General features: G+C 42.8%; 1 protein-coding gene and 3 non-coding genes across 4 annotated transcripts in view; all 4 read left to right on the top strand.

Moving 5' to 3' along the window:
• Window positions 1-19,493, top strand: part of mfsd4aa (major facilitator superfamily domain containing 4Aa) — a 66,476-nt gene that overhangs the window by 33,886 nt on the left and 13,097 nt on the right. The window lies entirely within an intron of this gene.
• Window positions 17,414-17,486, top strand: trnaf-gaa (transfer RNA phenylalanine (anticodon GAA)). Its single transcript has one exon. It is a non-coding gene; the product is annotated as a tRNA-Phe (tRNA).
• Window positions 17,700-17,772, top strand: trnaf-gaa (transfer RNA phenylalanine (anticodon GAA)). The gene has a single exon. It is a non-coding gene; the product is annotated as a tRNA-Phe (tRNA).
• Window positions 18,818-18,890, top strand: trnaf-gaa (transfer RNA phenylalanine (anticodon GAA)). Its single transcript has one exon. It is a non-coding gene; the product is annotated as a tRNA-Phe (tRNA).

Below are 19,493 nucleotides of genomic sequence, written 5' to 3'. Positions count from 1 at the left end.
CTATGGACATTGATTTTGTGCGAAATAGCTCAGTTGGGAGAGCGTTAGACTGAAGATCTAAAGGTCCCTGGTTCAATCCCTGGTTTCGGCAGTTTAAAGCTGTGTTTTAGGGATGTAGTGCCTGGATGTTGACAGTTTCTTACTCACACCAGCCACTTGCTTTAAAACTGGAGATCTACCAGTCTGTTGGTAGATATTCAGCTACTTGATGCTTTTAAGAGTTTGTTCCTGAACCTGCCAGCAATTGTCTACTCATGTTTTTTATTCCATCTGAGTGCCGCTATCGACATTGATTTTGTGCCGAAATAGCTCAGTTGGGAGAGCGTTAGACTGAAGATCTAAAGGTCCCTGGTTCAATCCCTGGTTTGCAGCTTCAAGCTGTGTTTTAGGATGTAGTGCCTGGATGTTGACTATATCTTACTCACACCAGCCACTTGCTTTAAAAAACTGGAGCTCTACCAGTCTGTTGGTAGATATTCAGCTACTTGATGCTTTTAAGAAGAGTTTGTTCCTGAAACTGCCAGCAATTGTCTACCCATGTTTTTATTCCATCTGAGTGCTGCTATGGACATTGATTTTGTGCGAAATAGCTCAGTTGGGAGAGCGTTAGACTGAAGATCTAAAGGTCCCTGGTTCAATCCCTGGTTTCGCAGCTTCAAGCTGTGTTTAGGATGTAGTGCCTGGATGTTGACTATATCTTATTCACAGCAGCCACTTGCTTTAAAAACTGAAGCTCAACCAGTCTGTTGGAAAATAACAGCGATTTGATGCTTTTACGAAAGAGTTTGTTCCTGAAACTGCCAGCAATTGTCTAGCCATGTTTTTTATTCCATCTGAGTGCTTATGGACATTGATTTTGTGCGAAATAGCTCAGTTGGGAGAGCGTTAGACTGAAGATCTAAAGGTCCCTGGTTCAATCCCTGGTTTCGCAGTTTCAAGCTGTGTTTTAGGATGTAGTGCCTGGATGTTGACAATATCTTATTCACCAGCCACTTGCTTTAAAAAACTGGAGCTCTACCAGTCTGTTGGTAGATATTCAGCTACTTGATGCTTTTAAGATAGTTTGTTCCTGAAACTGCCAGCAATTGTCTACCCATGTTTTTTATTCCATCTGAGAGCTGCTATGGACATTGATTTTGTGCCGAAATAGCTCAGTTGGGAGAGCGTTAGACTGAAGATCTAAAGGTCCCTGGTTCAATCCCTGGTTTCGGCAGCTTCATGCTGTGTTTTAGGGATGTAGTGCCTGGATGTTGACAATATCTTACTCACACCAGCCACTTGCTTTAAAAACTGGAGCTCAACCAGTCTGTTGGTAGATATTCAGAGACTTGATGCTTTTAAGATAGCGTTTGTTCCCTGAAACTGCCAGCAATTGTCTACCCATGTTTTTTATTCCATCTGAGAGCTGCTATGGACATTGATTTTGTGCCGAAATAGCTCAGTTGGGAGAGAGTTAGACTGAAGATCTAAAGGTCCCTGGTTCAATCCCTGGTTTCGGCAGCTTCAAGCTGTGTTTTAGGGATGTAGTGCCTGGATGTTGACAATATCTTACTCACACCAGCCACTTGCTTTAAAAACTGGAGCTCTACCAGTCTGTTGGTAGATATTCAGCTACTTGATGCTTTTAAGATCGTGTTTGTTCCCTGAAACTGCCAGCAATTGTCTACCCATGTTTGTTATTCCATCTGAGAGCTGCTATGGACATTGATTTTGTGCCGAAATAGCTCAGTTGGGAGAGCGTTAGACTGAAGATCTAAAGGTCCCTGGTTCAATCCCTGGTTTCGGCAGCTTCATGCTGTGTTTTAGGGATGTAGTGCCTGGATGTTGACAATATCTTACTCACACCAGCCACTTGCTTTAAAAACTGGAGCTCAACCAGTCTGTTGGTAGATATTCAGAGACTTGATGCTTTTAAGATAGCGTTTGTTCCTGAAACTGCCAGCAATTGTCTACTCATGTTTTTATTCCATCTGAGTGCCGCTATGGACATTGATTTTGTGCGAAATAGCTCAGTTGGGAGAGCGTTAGACTGAAGATCTAAAGGTCCCTGGTTCAATCCCTGGTTTCGGCAGCTTCAAGCTGTGTTTTAGGGATGTAGTGCCTGGATGTTGACTATATCTTATTCACAGCAGCCACTTGCTTTAAAAACTGGAGCTCTACCAGTCTGTTGGTAGATATTCAGCTACTTGATGCTTTTACGAAAGAGTTTGTTCCCTGAAATTGCCAGCAATTGTCTACCCATGTTTTTTATTCCATCTGAGAGCTGCTATGGACATTGATTTTGTGCCGAAATAGCTCAGTTGGGAGAGCGTTAGACTGAAGATCTAAAGGTCCCTGGTTCAATCCCTGGTTTCGCAAGTTTCAAGCTGTGTTTTAGGATGTAGTGCCTGGATGTTGACTATATCTTATTCACAGCAGCTACTTGCTTTAAAAACTGAAGCTCAACCAGTCTGTTGGAAAATAACAGCGATTTGATGCTTTTACGAAAGAGTTTGTTCCTGAAACTGCCAGCAATTGTCTACCCATGTTTTTATTCCATCTGAGTGCCGCTATGGACATTGATTTTGTGCCGAAATAGCTCAGTTGGGAGAGCGTTAGACTGAAGATCTAAAGGTCCCTGGTTCAATCCCTGGTTTCGCAGCTTCAAGCTGTGTTTTAGGGATGTAGTGCCTGGATGTTGACAATATCTTACTCACCAGCCACTTGCTTTAAAAACTGGAGCTCTCCCAGTCTGTTGGTAGATATTCAGCTACTTGATGCTTTTAAGAGTTTGTTCCTGAAACTGCCAGCAATTGTCTACCCATGTTTTTATACCATCTGAGTGCTGCTATGGACATTGATTTTGTGCCGAAATAGCTCAGTTGGGAGAGCGTTAGACTGAAGATCTAAAGGTCCCTGGTTCAATCCCTGGTTTCGGCAGCTTCAAGCTGTGTTTTAGGGATGTAGTGCCTGGATGTTGACTATATCTTATTCACAGCAGCCACTTGCTTTAAAAACTGGAGCTCTACCAGTCTGTTGGTAGATATTCAGCTACTTGATGCTTTTAAGAAAGAGTTTGTTCACTGAAACTTGCAGCAATTGTCGACCGATGTTTTTTATTCCATGTGAGTGCCGCTATCGACATTGATTTTGTGCCGAAATAGCTCAGTTGGGAGAGCGTTAGACTGAAGATCTAAAGGTCCCTGGTTCAATCCCTGGTTTCGCCAATTTCAACCTGTGTTTTAGGCATGTAGTCCCTGAATGTTGACAATATCTTACTCACACCAGCCACTTGCTTTAAAAACTGGAGCTCTACCAGTCTGTTGGAAATAGATATTCAGCGACTTGATGCTTTTAAAGAGTTTGTTCCTGAAACTGCCAGCAATTGTCTACTCATGTTTTTTATTCCATCTGAGTGCCTCTATGGACATTGATTTTGTGCCGAAATAGCTCAGTTGGGAGAGCGTTAGACTGAAGATCTAAAGGTCCCTGGTTCAATCCCTGGTTTCGCAGCTTCAAGCTGTGTTTTAGGGATGTAGTGCCTGGATGTTGACAATATCTTACTCACACCAGCCACTTGCTTTAAAACTGGAGCTCTACCAGTCTGTTGGTAGATATTCAGCTACTTGATGCTTTTAAGATCGAGTTTGTTCCTGAAACTGCCAGCAATTGTCTACTCATGTTTTTATTCCATCTGAGAGCTGCTATGGACATTGATTTTGTGCCGAAATAGCTCAGTTGGGAGAGAGTTAGACTGAAGATCTAAAGGTCCCTGGTTCAATCCCTGGTTTCGGCAGCTTCATGCTGTGTTTTAGGGATGTAGTGCCTGGATGTTGACTATATCTTATTCACAGCAGCTACTTGCTCTAAAACTGAAGCTCAACGAGTCCGTTGAGAAAATAACAGCGATTTGATGCTTTTATGAAAGAGTTTGTTCCCTGAAACTGCCAGCAATTGTCTACCCATGTTTTTTATTCCATCTGAGAGCTGCTATGGACATTGATTTTGTGCCGAAATAGCTCAGTTGGGAGAGCGTTAGACTGAAGATCTAAAGGTCCCTGGTTCAATCCCTGGTTTCGGCAGTTTCAAGCTGTGTTTTAGGGATGTAGTGCCTGGATGTTGACAATATCTTACTCACACCAGCCACTTGCTTTAAAAACTGGAGATCTACCAGTCTGTTGGTAGATATTCAGCTACTTGATGCTTTTAAGATCGCGTTTGTTCCCTGAAACTGCCAGCAATTGTCTACTCATGTTTTCTATTCCATGTGAGTGCCGCTATCGACATTGATTTTGTGCCGAAATAGCTCAGTTGGGAGAGCGTTAGACTGAAGATCTAAAGGTCCCTGGTTCAATCCCTGGTTTCGCAGCTTCAAGCTGTGTTTTAGGGATGTAGTGCCTGTATGTTGACAATATCTTACTCACAGCAGCCACTTGCTTTAAAAACTGAGCTCAACCAGTCTGTTGGTAGATATTCAGCTACTTGATGCTTTTAAAAGAGTTTGTTCCTGAAACTCCCAGCAATTGTCTACCCATGTTTTTATTCCATCTGAGTGCTGCTATGGACATTGATTTTGTGCCGAAATAGCTCAGTTGGGAGAGCGTTAGACTGAAGATCTAAAGGTCCCTGGTTCAATCCCTGGTTTCGCAGCTTCAAGCTGTGTTTTAGGGATGTAGTGCCTGGATGTTGACTATATCTTATTCACAGCAGCCACTTGCTTTAAAACTGAAGCTCAACCAGTCTGTTGGTAGATATTCAGCTACTTGATGCTTTTACGAAAGAGTTTGTTCCTGAAACTGCCAGCAATTGTCTACCCATGTTTTTATACCATCTGAGTGCTGCTATGGACATTGATTTTGTGCCGAAATAGCTCAGTTGGGAGAGCGTTAGACTGAAGATCTAAAGGTCCCTGGTCCAATCCCTGGTTTCGGCAGCTTCAAGCTGTGTTTTAGGGATGTAGTGCCTGGATGTTGACAATATCTTATTCACAGCAGCCACTTGCTTTAAAACTGAAGCTCTACCAGTCTCTTGGTAGATATTCAGCTACTTGATGCTTTTAAGAAAGAGTTTGTTCCTGAAACTGCCAGCAATTGTCTACCCATGTTTTTATTCCATCTGAGTGCTGCTATGGACATTGATTTTGTGCGAAATAGCTCAGTTGGGAGAGCGTTAGACTGAAGATCTAAAGGTCCCTGGTTCAATCCCTGGTTTCAGCAGCTTCAAGCTGTGTTTTAGAGATGTAGTGCCTGGATGTTGACAATATCTTACTCACACCAGCCACTTGCTTTAAAAACTGGAGCTCAACCAGTCTGTTGGTAGATATTCAGAGACTTGATGCTTTTAAGATCGCGTTTGTTCCCTGAAACTGCCAGCAATTGTCTACCCACGTTTTTTATTCCATCTGAGTGCTGCTATGGACATTGATTTTGTGCCGAAATAGCTCAGTTGGGAGAGCCTTAGACTGAAGATCTAAAGGTCCCTGGTTCAATCCCTGGTTTCGGCAGCTTCAAGCTGTGTTTTAGGGATGTAGTGCCTGGATGTTGACTATATCTTATTCACAGCAGCTACTTGCTTAAAAAACTGAAGCTCAACGAGTCTGTTGGTAGATAACAGCGATTTGATGCTTTTACGAAAGAGTTTGTTCCCTGAAACTGCCAGCAATTGTCTATCCATGTTTTTTATTCCATCTGAGAGCTGCTATGGACATTGATTTTGTGCCGAAATAGCTCAGTTGGGAGAGCGTTAGACTGAAGATCTAAAGGTCCCTGGTTCAATCCCTGGTTTCGGCAGTTTCAAGCTGTGTTTTAGGGATGTAGTGCCTGGATGTTGACAATATCTTACTCACACCAGCCACTTGCTTTAAAAACTGGAGCTCTACCAGTCTGTTGGTAGATATTCAGCTACTTGATGCTTTTATGAAAGAGTTTGTTCCCTGAAACTGCCAGCAATTGTCTACCCATGTTTTTATACCATCTGAGTGCTGCTATGGACATTGATTTTGTGCCGAAATAGCTCAGTTGGGAGAGCGTTAGACTGAAGATCTAAAGGTCCCTGGTTCAATCCCTGGTTTCGGCAGCTTCAAGCTGTGTTTTAGGGATGTAGTGCCTGGATGTTGACTATATCTTATTCACAGCAGCCACTTGCTTTAAAAACTGGAGCTCTACCAGTCTGTTGGTAGATATTCAGCTACTTGATGCTTTTACGAAAGAGTTTGTTCCCTGAAACTGCCAGCAATTGTCTACCCATGTTTTTTATTCCATCTGAGAGCTGCTATGGACATTGATTTTGTGCCGAAATAGCTCAGTTGGGAGAGCGTTAGACTGAAGATCTAAAGGTCCCTGGTTCAATCCCTGGTTTCGGCAGCTTCAACCTGTGTTTTAGGGATGTAGTGCCTGGATGTTGACTATATCTTATTCACAGCAGCTACTTGCTTAAAAAACTGAAGCTCAACGAGTCGTTGAGAAAATAACAGCGATTTGATGCTTTTATGAAAGAGTTTGTTCCCTGAAACTGCCAGCAATTGTCTATCCATGTTTTTTATTCCATCTGAGAGCTGCTATGGACATTGATTTTGTGCCGAAATAGCTCAGTTGGGAGAGCGTTAGACTGAAGATCTAAAGGTCCCTGGTTCAATCCCTGGTTTCGGCAGTTTAAAGCTGTGTTTTAGGGATGTAGTGCCTGGATGTTGACAATATCTTACTCACACCAGCCACTTGCTTTAAAAACTGGAGATCTACCAGTCTGTTGGTAGATATTCAGCTACTTGATGCTTTTAAGATCGCGTTTGTTCCCTGAAACTGCCAGCAATTGTCTACCCATGTTTTTTATTCCATCTGAGTGCCGCAATCGACATTGATTTTGTGCCGAAATAGCTCAGTTGGGAGAGCGTTAGACTGAAGATCTAAAGGTCCCTGGTTCAATCCCTGGTTTCGGCAGCTTCAAGCTGTGTTTTAGGGATGTAGTCCCTGAATGTTGACAATATCTTACTCACACCAGCCACTTGCTTTAAAAACTGTAGATCTACCAGTCTGTTGGTAGATATTCAGCGACTTGATGCTTTTAAGATCGCGTTTGTTCCCTGAAACTGCCAGCAATTGTCTACTCATGTTTTTTATTCCATCTGAGTGCCGCTATCGACATTGATTTTGTGCCGAAATAGCTCAGTTGGGAGAGCGTTAGACTGAAGATCTAAAGGTCCCTGGTTCAATCCCTGGTTTCGGCAGCTTCAAGCTGTGTTTTAGGGATGTAGTGCCTGGATGTTGACTATATCTTATTCACAGCAGCTACTTGCTTAAAAAACTGAAGCTCAACGAGTCTGTTGCGAAAATAACAGCGATTTGATGCTTTTACGAAAGAGTTTGTTCCCTGAAACTGCCAGCAATTGTCTACCCATGTTTTTTATTCCATCTGAGAGCTGCTATGGACATTGATTTTGTGCCGAAATAGCTCAGTTGGGAGAGCGTTAGACTGAAGATCTAAAGGTCCCTGGTTCAATCCCTGGTTTCGGCAGTTTCAAGCTGTGTTTTAGGGATGTAGTGCCTGAATGTTGACAATATCTTACTCACACCAGCCACTTGCTTTAAAAACTGGAGCTCTACCAGTCTGTTGGTAGATATTCAGCTACTTGATGCTTTTACGAAAGAGTTTGTTCCCTGAAATTGCCAGCAATTTCTACCCATGTTTTTTATTCCATCTGAGTGCCGCAATCGACATTGATTTTGTGCCGAAATAGCTCAGTTGGGAGAGCGTTAGACTGAAGATCTAAAGGTCCCTGGTTCAATCCCTGGTTTCGGCAGCTTCATGCTGTGTTTTAGGGATGTAGTGCCTGGATGTTGACAATATCTTACTCACACCAGCCACTTGCTTTAAAAACTGGAGCTCTACCAGTCTGTTGGTAGATATTCAGCTACTTGATGCTTTTACGAAAGAGTTTGTTCCCTGAAATTGCCAGCAATTGTCTACCCATGTTTTTTATTCCATCTGAGTGCTGCTATGGACATTGATTTTGTGCCGAAATAGCTCAGTTGGGAGAGCGTTAGACTGAAGATCTAAAGGTCCCTGGTTCAATCCCTGGTTTCGGCAGCTTCAAGCTGTGTTTTAGGGATGTAGTGCCTGGATGTTGACTATATCTTATTCACAGCAGCTACTTGCTTAAAAAACTGAAGCTCAACGAGTCTGTTGCGAAAATAACAGCGATTTGATGCTTTTACGAAAGAGTTTGTTCCCTGAAACTGCCAGCAATTGTCTACCCATGTTTTTTATTCCATCTGAGAGCTGCTATGGACATTGATTTTGTGCCGAAATAGCTCAGTTGGGAGAGCGTTAGACTGAAGATCTAAAGGTCCCTGGTTCAATCCCTGGTTTCGGCAGCTTCAAGCTGTGTTTTAGGGATGTAAAGCCTGGATGTTGACTATATCTTATTCACAGCAGCCACTTGCTTTAAAAACTGGAGCTCTACCAGTCTGTTGGTAGATATTCAGCTACTTGATGCTTTTAAAAGAGTTTGTTCCTGAAACTGCCAGCAATTGTCTACCCATGTTTTTTATTCCATCTGAGTGCTGCAATCGACATTGATTTTGTGCCGAAATAGCTCAGTTGAAAGAGCGTTAGACTGAAGATCTAAAGGTCCCTGGTTCAATCCCTGGTTTCGGCAGCTTCAAGCTGTGTTTTAGGGATGTAGTGCCTGGATGTTGACAATATCTTACTCACACCAGCCACTTGCTTTAAAACTGGAGATCTACCAGTCTGTTGGTAGATATTCAGCTACTTGATGCTTTTAAGATCGCGTTTGTTCCTGAAACTGCCAGCAATTGTCTACCCATGTTTTTATTCCATCTGAGTGCTGCTATGGACATTGATTTTGTGCCGAAATAGCTCAGTTGGGAGAGCGTTAGACTGAAGATCTAAAGGTCCCTGGTTCAATCCCTGGTTTCGGCAGCTTCATGCTGTGTTTTAGGGATGTAGTGCCTGGATGTTGACAATATCTTACTCACACCAGCCACTTGCTTTAAAACTGGAGCTCTACCAGTCTGTTGGTAGATATTCAGCTACTTGATGCTTTTAAGATAGCGTTTGTTCCCTGAAACTGCCAGCAATTGTCTACCCATGTTTTTTATTCCATCTGAGAGCTGCTATGGACATTGATTTTGTGCCGAAATAGCTCAGTTGGGAGAGCGTTAGACTGAAGATCTAAAGGTCCCTGGTTCAATCCCTGGTTTCGGCAGCTTCAAGCTGTGTTTTAGGGATGTAGTGCCTGGATGTTGACTATATCTTATTCACAGCAGCTACTTGCTTAAAAAACTGAAGCTCAACGAGTCTGTTGGGAAATATTCAGCGATTTGATGCTTTTTAAAGAGTTTGTTCCTGAAACTGCCAGCAATTGTCTACCCATGTTTTTATTCCATCTGAGAGCTGCTATGGACATTGATTTTGTGCCGAAATAGCTCAGTTGGGAGAGCGTTAGACTGAAGATCTAAAGGTCCCTGGTTCAATCCCTGGTTTCGGCAGTTTAAAGCTGTGTTTTAGGGATGTAGTGCCTGGATGTTGACAATATCTTACTCACACCAGCCACTTGCTTTAAAAACTTTAGATCTACCAGTCTGTTGGTAGATATTCAGCGACTTGATGCTTTTAAGATCGCGTTTGTTCCCTGAACCTGCCAGCAATTGTCTACTCATGTTTTTTATACCATCTGAGTGCTGCTATGGACATTGATTTTGTGCCGAAATAGCTCAGTTGGGAGAGCGTTAGACTGAAGATCTAAAGGTCCCTGGTTCAATCCCTGGTTTCGGCAGCTTCAAGCTGTGTTTTAGGGATGTAGTGCCTGGATGTTGACTATATCTTATTCACAGCAGCTACTTGCTTAAAAAACTGAAGCTCAACGAGTCTGTTGCGAAAATAACAGCGATTTGATGCTTTTACGAAAGAGTTTGTTCCCTGAAACTGCCAGCAATTGTCTACCCATGTTTTTTATTCCATCTGAGAGCTGCTATGGACATTGATTTTGTGCAGAAATAGCTCAGTTGGGAGAGCGTTAGACTGAAGATCTAAAGGTCCCTGGTTCAATCCCTGGTTTCGGCAGCTTCAAGCTGTGTTTTAGGGATGTAGTGCCTGGATGTTGACTATATCTTATTCACAGCAGCTACTTGCTTAAAAAACTGAAGCTCAACGAGTCTGTTGAGAAAATAACAGCGATTTGATGCTTTTACGAAGAGTTTGTTCCTGAAACTGCCAGCAATTGTCTACCCATGTTTTTATTCCATCTGAGTGCCGCTATCGACATAGATTTTGTGCCGAAATAGCTCAGTTGGGAGAGCGTTAGACTGAAGATCTAAAGGTCCCTGGTTCAATCCCTGGTTTCAGCAGCTTCAAGCTGTGTTTTAGAGATGTAGTGCCTGGATGTTGACAATATCTTACTCACACCAGCCACTTGCTTTAAAAACTGGAGCTCTACCAGTCTGTTGGTAGATATTCAGCTACTTGATGCTTTTAAGATCGCGTTTGTTCCCTGAAATTGCCAGCAATTGTCTACCCATGTTTTTTATTCCATCTGAGTGCTGCTATGGACATTGATTTTGTGCCGAAATAGCTCAGTTGGGAGAGCGTTAGACTGAAGATCTAAAGGTCCCTGGTTCAATCCCTGGTTTCGGCAGCTTCAAGCTGTGTTTTAGGGATGTAGTGCCTGGATGTTGACAATATCTTACTCACACCAGCCACTTGCTTTAGAACTGGAGATCTACCAGTCTGTTGGTAGATATTCAGCTACTTGATGCTTTTAAGATCGCGTTTGTTCCTGAAACTGCCAGCAATTGTCTACTCATGTTTTTTATTCCATCTGAGTGCCGCTATGGACATTGATTTTGTGCCGAAATAGCTCAGTTGGGAGAGCGTTAGACTGAAGATCTAAAGGTCCCTGGTTCAATCCCTGGTTTCGCAGCTTCAAGCTGTGGTTTAGGGATGTAGTGCCTGGATGTTGACTATATCTTATTCACAGCAGCACTTGCTTAAAAACTGAAGCTCAACCAGTCTGTTGGTAGATAACAGCGATTTGATGCTTTTACGAAAGAGTTTGTTCCTGAAACTGCCAGCAATTGTCTACCCATGTTTTTATACCATCTGAGTGCCGCTATGGACATTGATTTTGTGCCGAAATAGCTCAGTTGGGAGAGCGTTAGACTGAAGATCTAAAGGTCCCTGGTTCAATCCCTGGTTTCGGCAGTTTCAAGCTGTGTTTTAGGGATGTAGTGCCTGGATGTTGACAATATCTTACTCACACCAGCCACTTGCTTTAAAAACTGGAGCTCTACCAGTCTGTTGGTAGATATTCAGCTACTTGATGCTTTTACGAAAGAGTTTGTTCCCTGAAATTGCCAGCAATTGTCTACCCATGTTTTTTATTCCATCTGAGTGCTGCTATGGACATTGATTTTGTGCCGAAATAGCTCAGTTGGGAGAGCGTTAGACTGAAGATCTAAAGGTCCCTGGTTCAATCCCTGGTTTCGGCAGCTTCAAGCTGTGTTTTAGGGATGTAGTGCCTGGATGTTGACTATATCTTATTCACAGCAGCTACTTGCTTAAAAAACTGAAGCTCAACGAGTCTGTTGCGAAAATAACAGCGATTTGATGCTTTTACGAAAGAGTTTGTTCCTGAAACTGCCAGCAATTGTCTACCCATGTTTTTATTCCATCTGAGAGCTGCTATGGACATTGATTTTGTGCCGAAATAGCTCAGTTGGGAGAGCGTTAGACTGAAGATCTAAAGGTCCCTGGTTCAATCCCTGGTTTCGGCAGTTTCAAGCTGTGTTTTAGGGATGTAGTGCCTGGATGTTGACAATATCTTACTCACACCAGCCACTTGCTTTAAAAACTGGAGCTCTACCAGTCTGTTGGTAGATATTCAGCTACTTGATGCTTTTATGAAGAGTTTGTTCCTGAAACTGCCAGCAATTGTCTACCCATGTTTTTATTCCATCTGAGTGCTGCTATGGACATTGATTTTGTGCGAAATAGCTCAGTTGGGAGAGCGTTAGACTGAAGATCTAAAGGTCCCTGGTTCAATCCCTGGTTTCGGCAGCTTCAAGCTGTGTTTTAGGATGTAGTGCCTGGATGTTGACAATATCTTACTCACACCAGCCACTTGCTTTAAAACTGGAGCTCTACCAGTCTGTTGGTAGATATTCAGCTACTTGATGCTTTTAAGATCGAGTTTGTTCCTGAAACTGCCAGCAATTGTCTACCCATGTTTTTTATTCCATCTGAGTGCCGCTATCGACATTGATTTTGTGCCGAAATAGCTCAGTTGGGAGAGCGTTAGACTGAAGATCTAAAGGTCCCTGGTTCAATCCCTGGTTTCGGCAGCTTCATGCTGTGTTTTAGGGATGTAGTGCCTGGATGTTGACAATATCTTATTCACAGCTACCACTTGCTTTAAAACTGGAGCTCAACCAGTCTGTTGGTAGATATTCAGCTACTTGATGCTTTTACGAAAGAGTTTGTTCCCTGAAACTGCCAGCAATTGTCTACCCATGTTTTTTATTCCATCTGAGAGCTGCTATGGACATTGATTTTGTGCCGAAATAGCTCAGTTGGGAGAGCGTTAGACTGAAGATCTAAAGGTCCCTGGTTCAATCCCTGGTTTCGGCAGCTTCAAGCTGTGTTTTAGGGATGTAGTGCCTGGATGTTGACAATATCTTACTCACACCAGCCACTTGCTTTAAAAACTGGAGCTCTACCAGTCTGTTGGTAGATATTCAGCTACTTGATGCTTTTATGAAAGAGTTTGTTCCCTGAAACTGCCAGCAATTGTCTACCCATGTTTTTTATTCCATCTGAGAGCTGCTATGGACATTGATTTTGTGCCGAAATAGCTCAGTTGGGAGAGCGTTAGACTGAAGATCTAAAGGTCCCTGGTTCAATCCCTGGTTTCGGCAGCTTCAAGCTGTGTTTTAGGGATGTAGTGCCTGGATGTTGACTATATCTTATTCACAGCAGCTACTTGCTTAAAAACTGAAGCTCAACTAGTCTGTTGCGAAAATAACAGCGATTTGATGCTTTTACGAAGAGTTTGTTCCTGAAACTGCCAGCAATTGTCTACCCATGTTTTTTATACTATCTGAGAGCTGCTATGGACATTGATTTTGTGCCGAAATAGCTCAGTTGGGAGAGCGTTAGACTGAAGATCTAAAGGTCCCTGGTTCAATCCCTGGTTTCGGCAGTTTAAAGCTGTGTTTTAGGGATGTAGTGCCTGGATGTTGACAATATCTTACTCACACCAGCCACTTGCTTTAAAAACTTTAGATCTACCAGTCTGTTGGTAGATATTCAGCTACTTGATGCTTTTAAGAAGAGTTTGTTCCTGAAACTGCCAGCAATTGTCTACCCATGTTTTTATTCCATCTGAGTGCTGCTATGGACATTGATTTTGTGCCGAAATAGCTCAGTTGGGAGAGCGTTAGACTGAAGATCTAAAGGTCCCTGGTTCAATCCCTGGTTTCGGCAGCTTCAAGCTGTGTTTTAGGGATGTAGTGCCTGGATGTTGACAATATCTTACTCACACCAGCCACTTGCTTTAAAAACTGGAGATCTACCAGTCTGTTGGTAGATATTCAGCTACTTGATGCTTTTAAGATCGCGTTTGTTCCCTGAAACTGCCAGCAATTGTCTACCCATGTTTTAGAATTCCATCTGAGAGCTGCTATGGACATTGATTTTGTGCCGAAATAGCTCAGTTGGGAGAGCGTTAGACTGAAGATCTAAAGGTCCCTGGTTCAATCCCTGGTTTCGGCAGCTTCAAGCTGTGTTTTAGGGATGTAGTGCCTGGATGTTGACAATATCTTACTCACACCAGCCACTTGCTTTAAAAACTGGAGCTCAACCAGTCTGTTGGTAGATATTCAGCTACTTGATGGTTTTAAGAAGAGTTTGTTCCTGAAATTGCCAGCAATTGTCTACCCATGTTTTTATTCCATCTGAGAGCTGCTATGGACATTGATTTTGTGCCGAAATAGCTCAGTTGGGAGAGCGTTAGACTGAAGATCTAAAGGTCCCTGGTTCAATCCCTGGTTTCGGCAGCTTCAAGCTGTGTTTTAGGGATGTAGTGCCTGGATGTTGACTATATCTTATTCACACCAGCCACTTGCTATAAAAACTGGAGCTCTACCAGTCTGTTGGTAGATATTCAGCTACTTGATGCTTTTACGAAAGAGTTTGTTCCCTGAAATTGCCAGCAATTGTCTACCCATGTTTTTTATTCCATCTGAGAGCTGCTATGGACATTGATTTTGTGCAGAAATAGCTCAGTTGGGAGAGCGTTAGACTGAAGATCTAAAGGTCCCTGGTTCAATCCCTGGCTTCGGCAGCTTCAAGCTGTGTTTTAGGGATGTAGTGCCTGGATGTTGACTATATCTTATTCACAGCAGCTACTTGCTTAAAAAACTGAAGCTCAACGAGTCTGTTGCGAAAATAACAGCGATTTGATGCTTTTACGAAAGAGTTTGTTCCCTGAAACTGCCAGCAATTGTCTACCCATGTTTTTTATTCCATCTGAGTGCCGCTATCGACATAGATTTTGTGCCGAAATAGCTCAGTTGGGAGAGCGTTAGACTGAAGATCTAAAGGTCCCTGGTTCAATCCCTGGTTTCGGCAGCTTCAAGCTGTGTTTTAGGGATGTAGTGCCTGGATGTTGACAATATCTTACTCACACCAGCCACTTGCTTTAAAAACTGGAGATCTACCAGTCTGTTGGTAGATATTCAGCTACTTGATGCTTTTAAGATCGCGTTTGTTCCCTGAAATTGCCAGCAATTGTCTACCCATGTTTTTTATTCCATCTGAGTGCTGCTATGGACATTGATTTTGTGCCGAAATAGCTCAGTTGGGAGAGCGTTAGACTGAAGATCTAAAGGTCCCTGGTTCAATCCCTGGTTTCGGCAGCTTCAAGCTGTGTTTTAGGGATGTAGTGCCTGGATGTTGACAATATCTTACTCACACCAGCCACTTGCTTTAAAAACTGGAGATCTACCAGTCTGTTGGTAGATATTCAGCTACTTGATGCTTTTAAGATCGCGTTTGTTCCCTGAAACTGCCAGCAATTGTCTACTCATGTTTTTTATTCCATCTGAGTGCCGCTATCGACATTGATTTTGTGCCGAAATAGCTCAGTTGGGAGAGCGTTAGACTGAAGATCTAAAGGTCCCTGGTTCAATCCCTGGTTTCGGCAGCTTCAAGCTGTGTTTTAGGGATGTAAAGCCTGGATGTTGACTATATCTTATTCACAGCAGCTACTTGCTTAAAAACTGAAGCTCAACTAGTCTGTTGCGAAAATAACAGCGATTTGATGCTTTTACGAAAGAGTTTGTTCCCTGAAACTTCCAGCAATTGTCTACCGATGTTTTTTATTCCATCTGAGTGCCGCTATGGACATTGATTTTGTGCCGAAATAGCTCAGTTGGGAGAGCGTTAGACTGAAGATCTAAAGGTCCCTGGTTCAATCCCTGGTTTCGGCAGTTTCAAGCTGTGTTTTAGGGATGTAGTGCCTGGATGTTGACAATATCTTACTCACACCAGCCACTTGCTTTAAAAACTGGAGCTCTACCAGTCTGTTGGTAGATATTCAGCTACTTGATGCTTTTACGAAAGAGTTTGTTCCCTGAAATTGCCAGCAATTGTCTACCCATGTTTTTTATACCATCTGAGTGCTGCTATGGACATTGATTTTGTGCCGAAATAGCTCAGTTGGGAGAGCGTTAGACTGAAGATCTAAAGGTCCCTGGTTCAATCCCTGGTTTCGGCAGCTTCAAGCTGTGTTTTAGGGATGTAGTGCCTGGATGTTGACAATATCTTACTCACACCAGCCACTTGCTTTAAAAACTGGAGCTCTACCAGTCTGTTGGTAGATATTCAGCTACTTGATGCTTTTAAGAGAGTTTGTTCCCTGAAACTGCCAGCAATTGTCTACCCATGTTTTTTATTCCATCTGAGTGCTGCTATGGACATTGATTTTGTGCCGAAATAGCTCAGTTGGGAGAGCGTTAGACTGAAGATCTAAAGGTCCCTGGTTCAATCCCTGGTTTCGGCAGCTTCAAGCTGTGTTTTAGGGATGTAGTGCCTGGATGTTGACTATATCTTATTCACAGCAGCTACTTGCTTAAAAACTGAAGCTCAACGAGTCTGTTGCGAAAATAACAGCGATTTGATGCTTTTACGAAAGAGTTTGTTCCCTGAAACTGCCAGCAATTGTCTACCCATGTTTTTTATTCCATCTGAGAGCTGCTATGGACATTGATTTTGTGCCGAAATAGCTCAGTTGGGAGAGCGTTAGACTGAAGATCTAAAGGTCCCTGGTTCAATCCCTGGTTTCGGCAGTTTCAAGCTGTGTTTTAGGGATGTAGTGCCTGAATGTTGACAATATCTTACTCACACCAGCCACTTGCTTTAAAAACTGGAGATCTACCAGTCTGTTGGTAGATATTCAGCTACTTGATGCTTTTTAGATCGCGTTTGTTCCCTGAAACTGCCAGCAATTGTCTACCCATGTTTTTTATTCCATCTGAGAGCTGCTATGGACATTGATTTTGTGCCGAAATAGCTCAGTTGGGAGAGCGTTAGACTGAAGATCTAAAGGTCCCTGGTTCAATCCCTGGTTTCGGCAGCTTCAAGCTGTGTTTTAGGGATGTAGTGCCTGGATGTTGACAATATCTTACTCACACCAGCCACTTGCTTTAAAAACTGGAGATCTACCAGTCTGTTGGTAGATATTCAGCTACTTGATGCTTTTAAGATCGCGTTTGTTCCCTGAAACTGCCAGCAATTGTCTACTCATGTTTTTTATTCCATCTGAGTGCCGCTATCGACATAGATTTTGTGCCGAAATAGCTCAGTTGGGAGAGCGTTAGACTGAAGATCTAAAGGTCCCTGGTTCAATCCCTGGTTTCGGCAGCTTCAAGCTGTGTTTTAGGGATGTAGTGCCTGGATGTTGACTATATCTTATTCACAGCAGCTACTTGCTTAAAAACTGAAGCTCAACTAGTCTGTTGCGAAAATAACAGCGATTTGATGCTTTTACGAAAGAGTTTGTTCCCTGAAACTTCCAGCAATTGTCTACCATGTTTTTTATTCCATCTGAGTGCCGCTTTGGACATTGATTTTGTGCCGAAATAGCTCAGTTGGGAGAGCGTTAGACTGAAGATCTAAAGGTCCCTGGTTCAATCCCTGGTTTCGGCAGTTTCAAGCTGTGTTTTAGGGATGTAGTGCCTGGATGTTGACAATATCTTACTCACACCAGCCACTTGCTTTAAAAACTGGAGCTCTACCAGTCTGTTGGTAGATATTCAGCTACTTGATGCTTTTACGAAAGAGTTTGTTCACTGGAATTGCCAGCAATTGTCTACCCATGTTTTTTATACCATCTGAGTGCTGCTATGGACATTGATTTTGTGCCGAAATAGCTCAGTTGGGAGAGCGTTAGACTGAAGATCTAAAGGTCCCTGGTTCAATCCCTGGTTTCGGCAGCTTCAAGCTGTGTTTTAGGGATGTAGTGCCTGGATGTTGACTATATCTTATTCACAGCAGCTACTTGCTTAAAAAACTGAAGCTCAACGAGTCTGTTGCGAAAATAACAGCGATTTGATGCTTTTACGAAAGAGTTTGTTCCCTGAAACTGCCAGCAATTGTCTACCCATGTTTTTATTCCATCTGAGAGCTGCTATGGACATTGATTTTGTGCCGAAATAGCTCAGTTGGGAGAGCGTTAGACTGAAGATCTAAAGGTCCCTGGTTCAATCCCTGGTTTCGGCAGTTTCAAGCTGTGTTTTAGGGATGTAGTGCCTGGATGTTGACAATATCTTACTCACACCAGCCACTTGCTTTAAAAACTGGAGATCTACCAGTCTGTTGGTAGATATTCAGCTACTTGATGCTTTTAAGATCGCGTTTGTTCCCTGAAACTGCCAGCAATTGTCTACTCATGTTTTTTATTCCATCTGAGTGCTGCTATGGACATTGATTTTGTGCAGAAATAGCTCAGTTGGGAGAGCGTTAGACTGAAGATCTAAAGGTCCCTGGTTCAATCCCTGGTTTCGGCAGTTTCAAGCTGTGTTTTAGGGATGTAGTGCCTGGATGTTGACAATATCTTACTCACACCAGCCACTTGCTTTAAAAACTGGAGATCTACCAGTCTGTTGGTAGATATTCAGCTACTTGATGCTTTTAAGATCGTGTTTGTTCCTGAAACTGCCAGCAATTGTCTACCCATGTTTTTATTCCATCTGAGAGCTGCTATGGACATTGATTATGTGCCGAAATAGCTCAGTTGGGAGAGCGTTAGACTGAAGATCTAAAGGTCCCTGGTTCAATCCCTGTTTTAGGGATGTAGTGCCTGGATGTTGACAATATCTTACTCACACCAGCCACTTGCTTTAAAAACTGGAGATCTACCAGTCTGTTGGTAGATATTCAGCTACTTGATGCTTTTAAGATCGTTTGTTCCTGAAACTGCCAGCAATTGTCTACCCATGTTTTTATTCCATCTGAGTGCTGCTATGGACATTGATTTTGTGCGAAATAGCTCAGTTGGGAGAGCGTTAGACTGAAGATCTAAAGGTCCCTGGTTCGATCCCTGGTTTCGCAGCTTCAAGCTGTGTTTTAGGGATGTAGTGCCTGGATGTTGACTATATCTTATTCACAGCAGCTACTTGCTTAAAAACTGAAGCTCAACGAGTCTGTTGGTAAAATATTCAGCTATTTGATGCTTTTATGAAAGAGTTTGTTCCCTGAAACTGCCAGCAATTGTCTACTCATGTTTTTGATACCATCTGAGTGCTGCTATGGACATTGATTTTGTGCCGAAATAGCTCAGTTGGGAGAGCGTTAGACTGAAGATCTAAAGGTCCCTGGTTCAATCCCTGGTTTCGGCAGCTTCAAGCTGTGTTTTAGCGATGTAGTGCCTGGATGTTGACTATATCTTATTCACAGCAGCTACTTGCTTAAAAAACTGAAGCTCAACGAGTCTGTTGCGAAAATAACAGCGATTTGATGCTTTTACGAAAGAGTTTGTTCCTGAAACTGCCAGCAATTGTCTACCCATGTTTTTTATTCCATCTGAGAGCTGCTATGGACATTGATTTTGTGCCGAAATAGCTCAGTTGGGAGAGCGTTAGACTGAAGATCTAAAGGTCCCTGGTTCAATCCCTGGTTTCGCAGCTTCAAGCTGTGTTTTAGGGATGTAGTGCCTGAATGTTGACAATATCTTACTCACACCAGCCACTTGCTTTAATAACTGGAGATCTACCAGTCTGTTGGTAGATATTCAGCTACTTGATGCTTTTTAGATCGCGTTTGTTCCTGAAACTGCCAGCAATTGTCTACCCATGTTTTTTATTCCATCTGAGTGCTGCTATCGACATAGATTTTGTAGCGAAATAGCTCATTTGGGAGAGCGTTAGACTGAAGATCTAAAGGTCCCTGGTTCAATCCCTGGTTTCGGCAGCTTCAAGCTGTGTTTTAGGGATGTAGTGCCT

This window comes from Pseudoliparis swirei, chromosome 18 (genome assembly GCF_029220125.1).
Source record: "Pseudoliparis swirei isolate HS2019 ecotype Mariana Trench chromosome 18, NWPU_hadal_v1, whole genome shotgun sequence".
NCBI classification, from domain to species: Eukaryota; Metazoa; Chordata; class Actinopteri; order Perciformes; family Liparidae; genus Pseudoliparis; species Pseudoliparis swirei.
The sequence above is the reverse complement of the archived record's forward strand: the minus strand, read 5'-3'. Positions and strand labels throughout refer to the sequence as shown.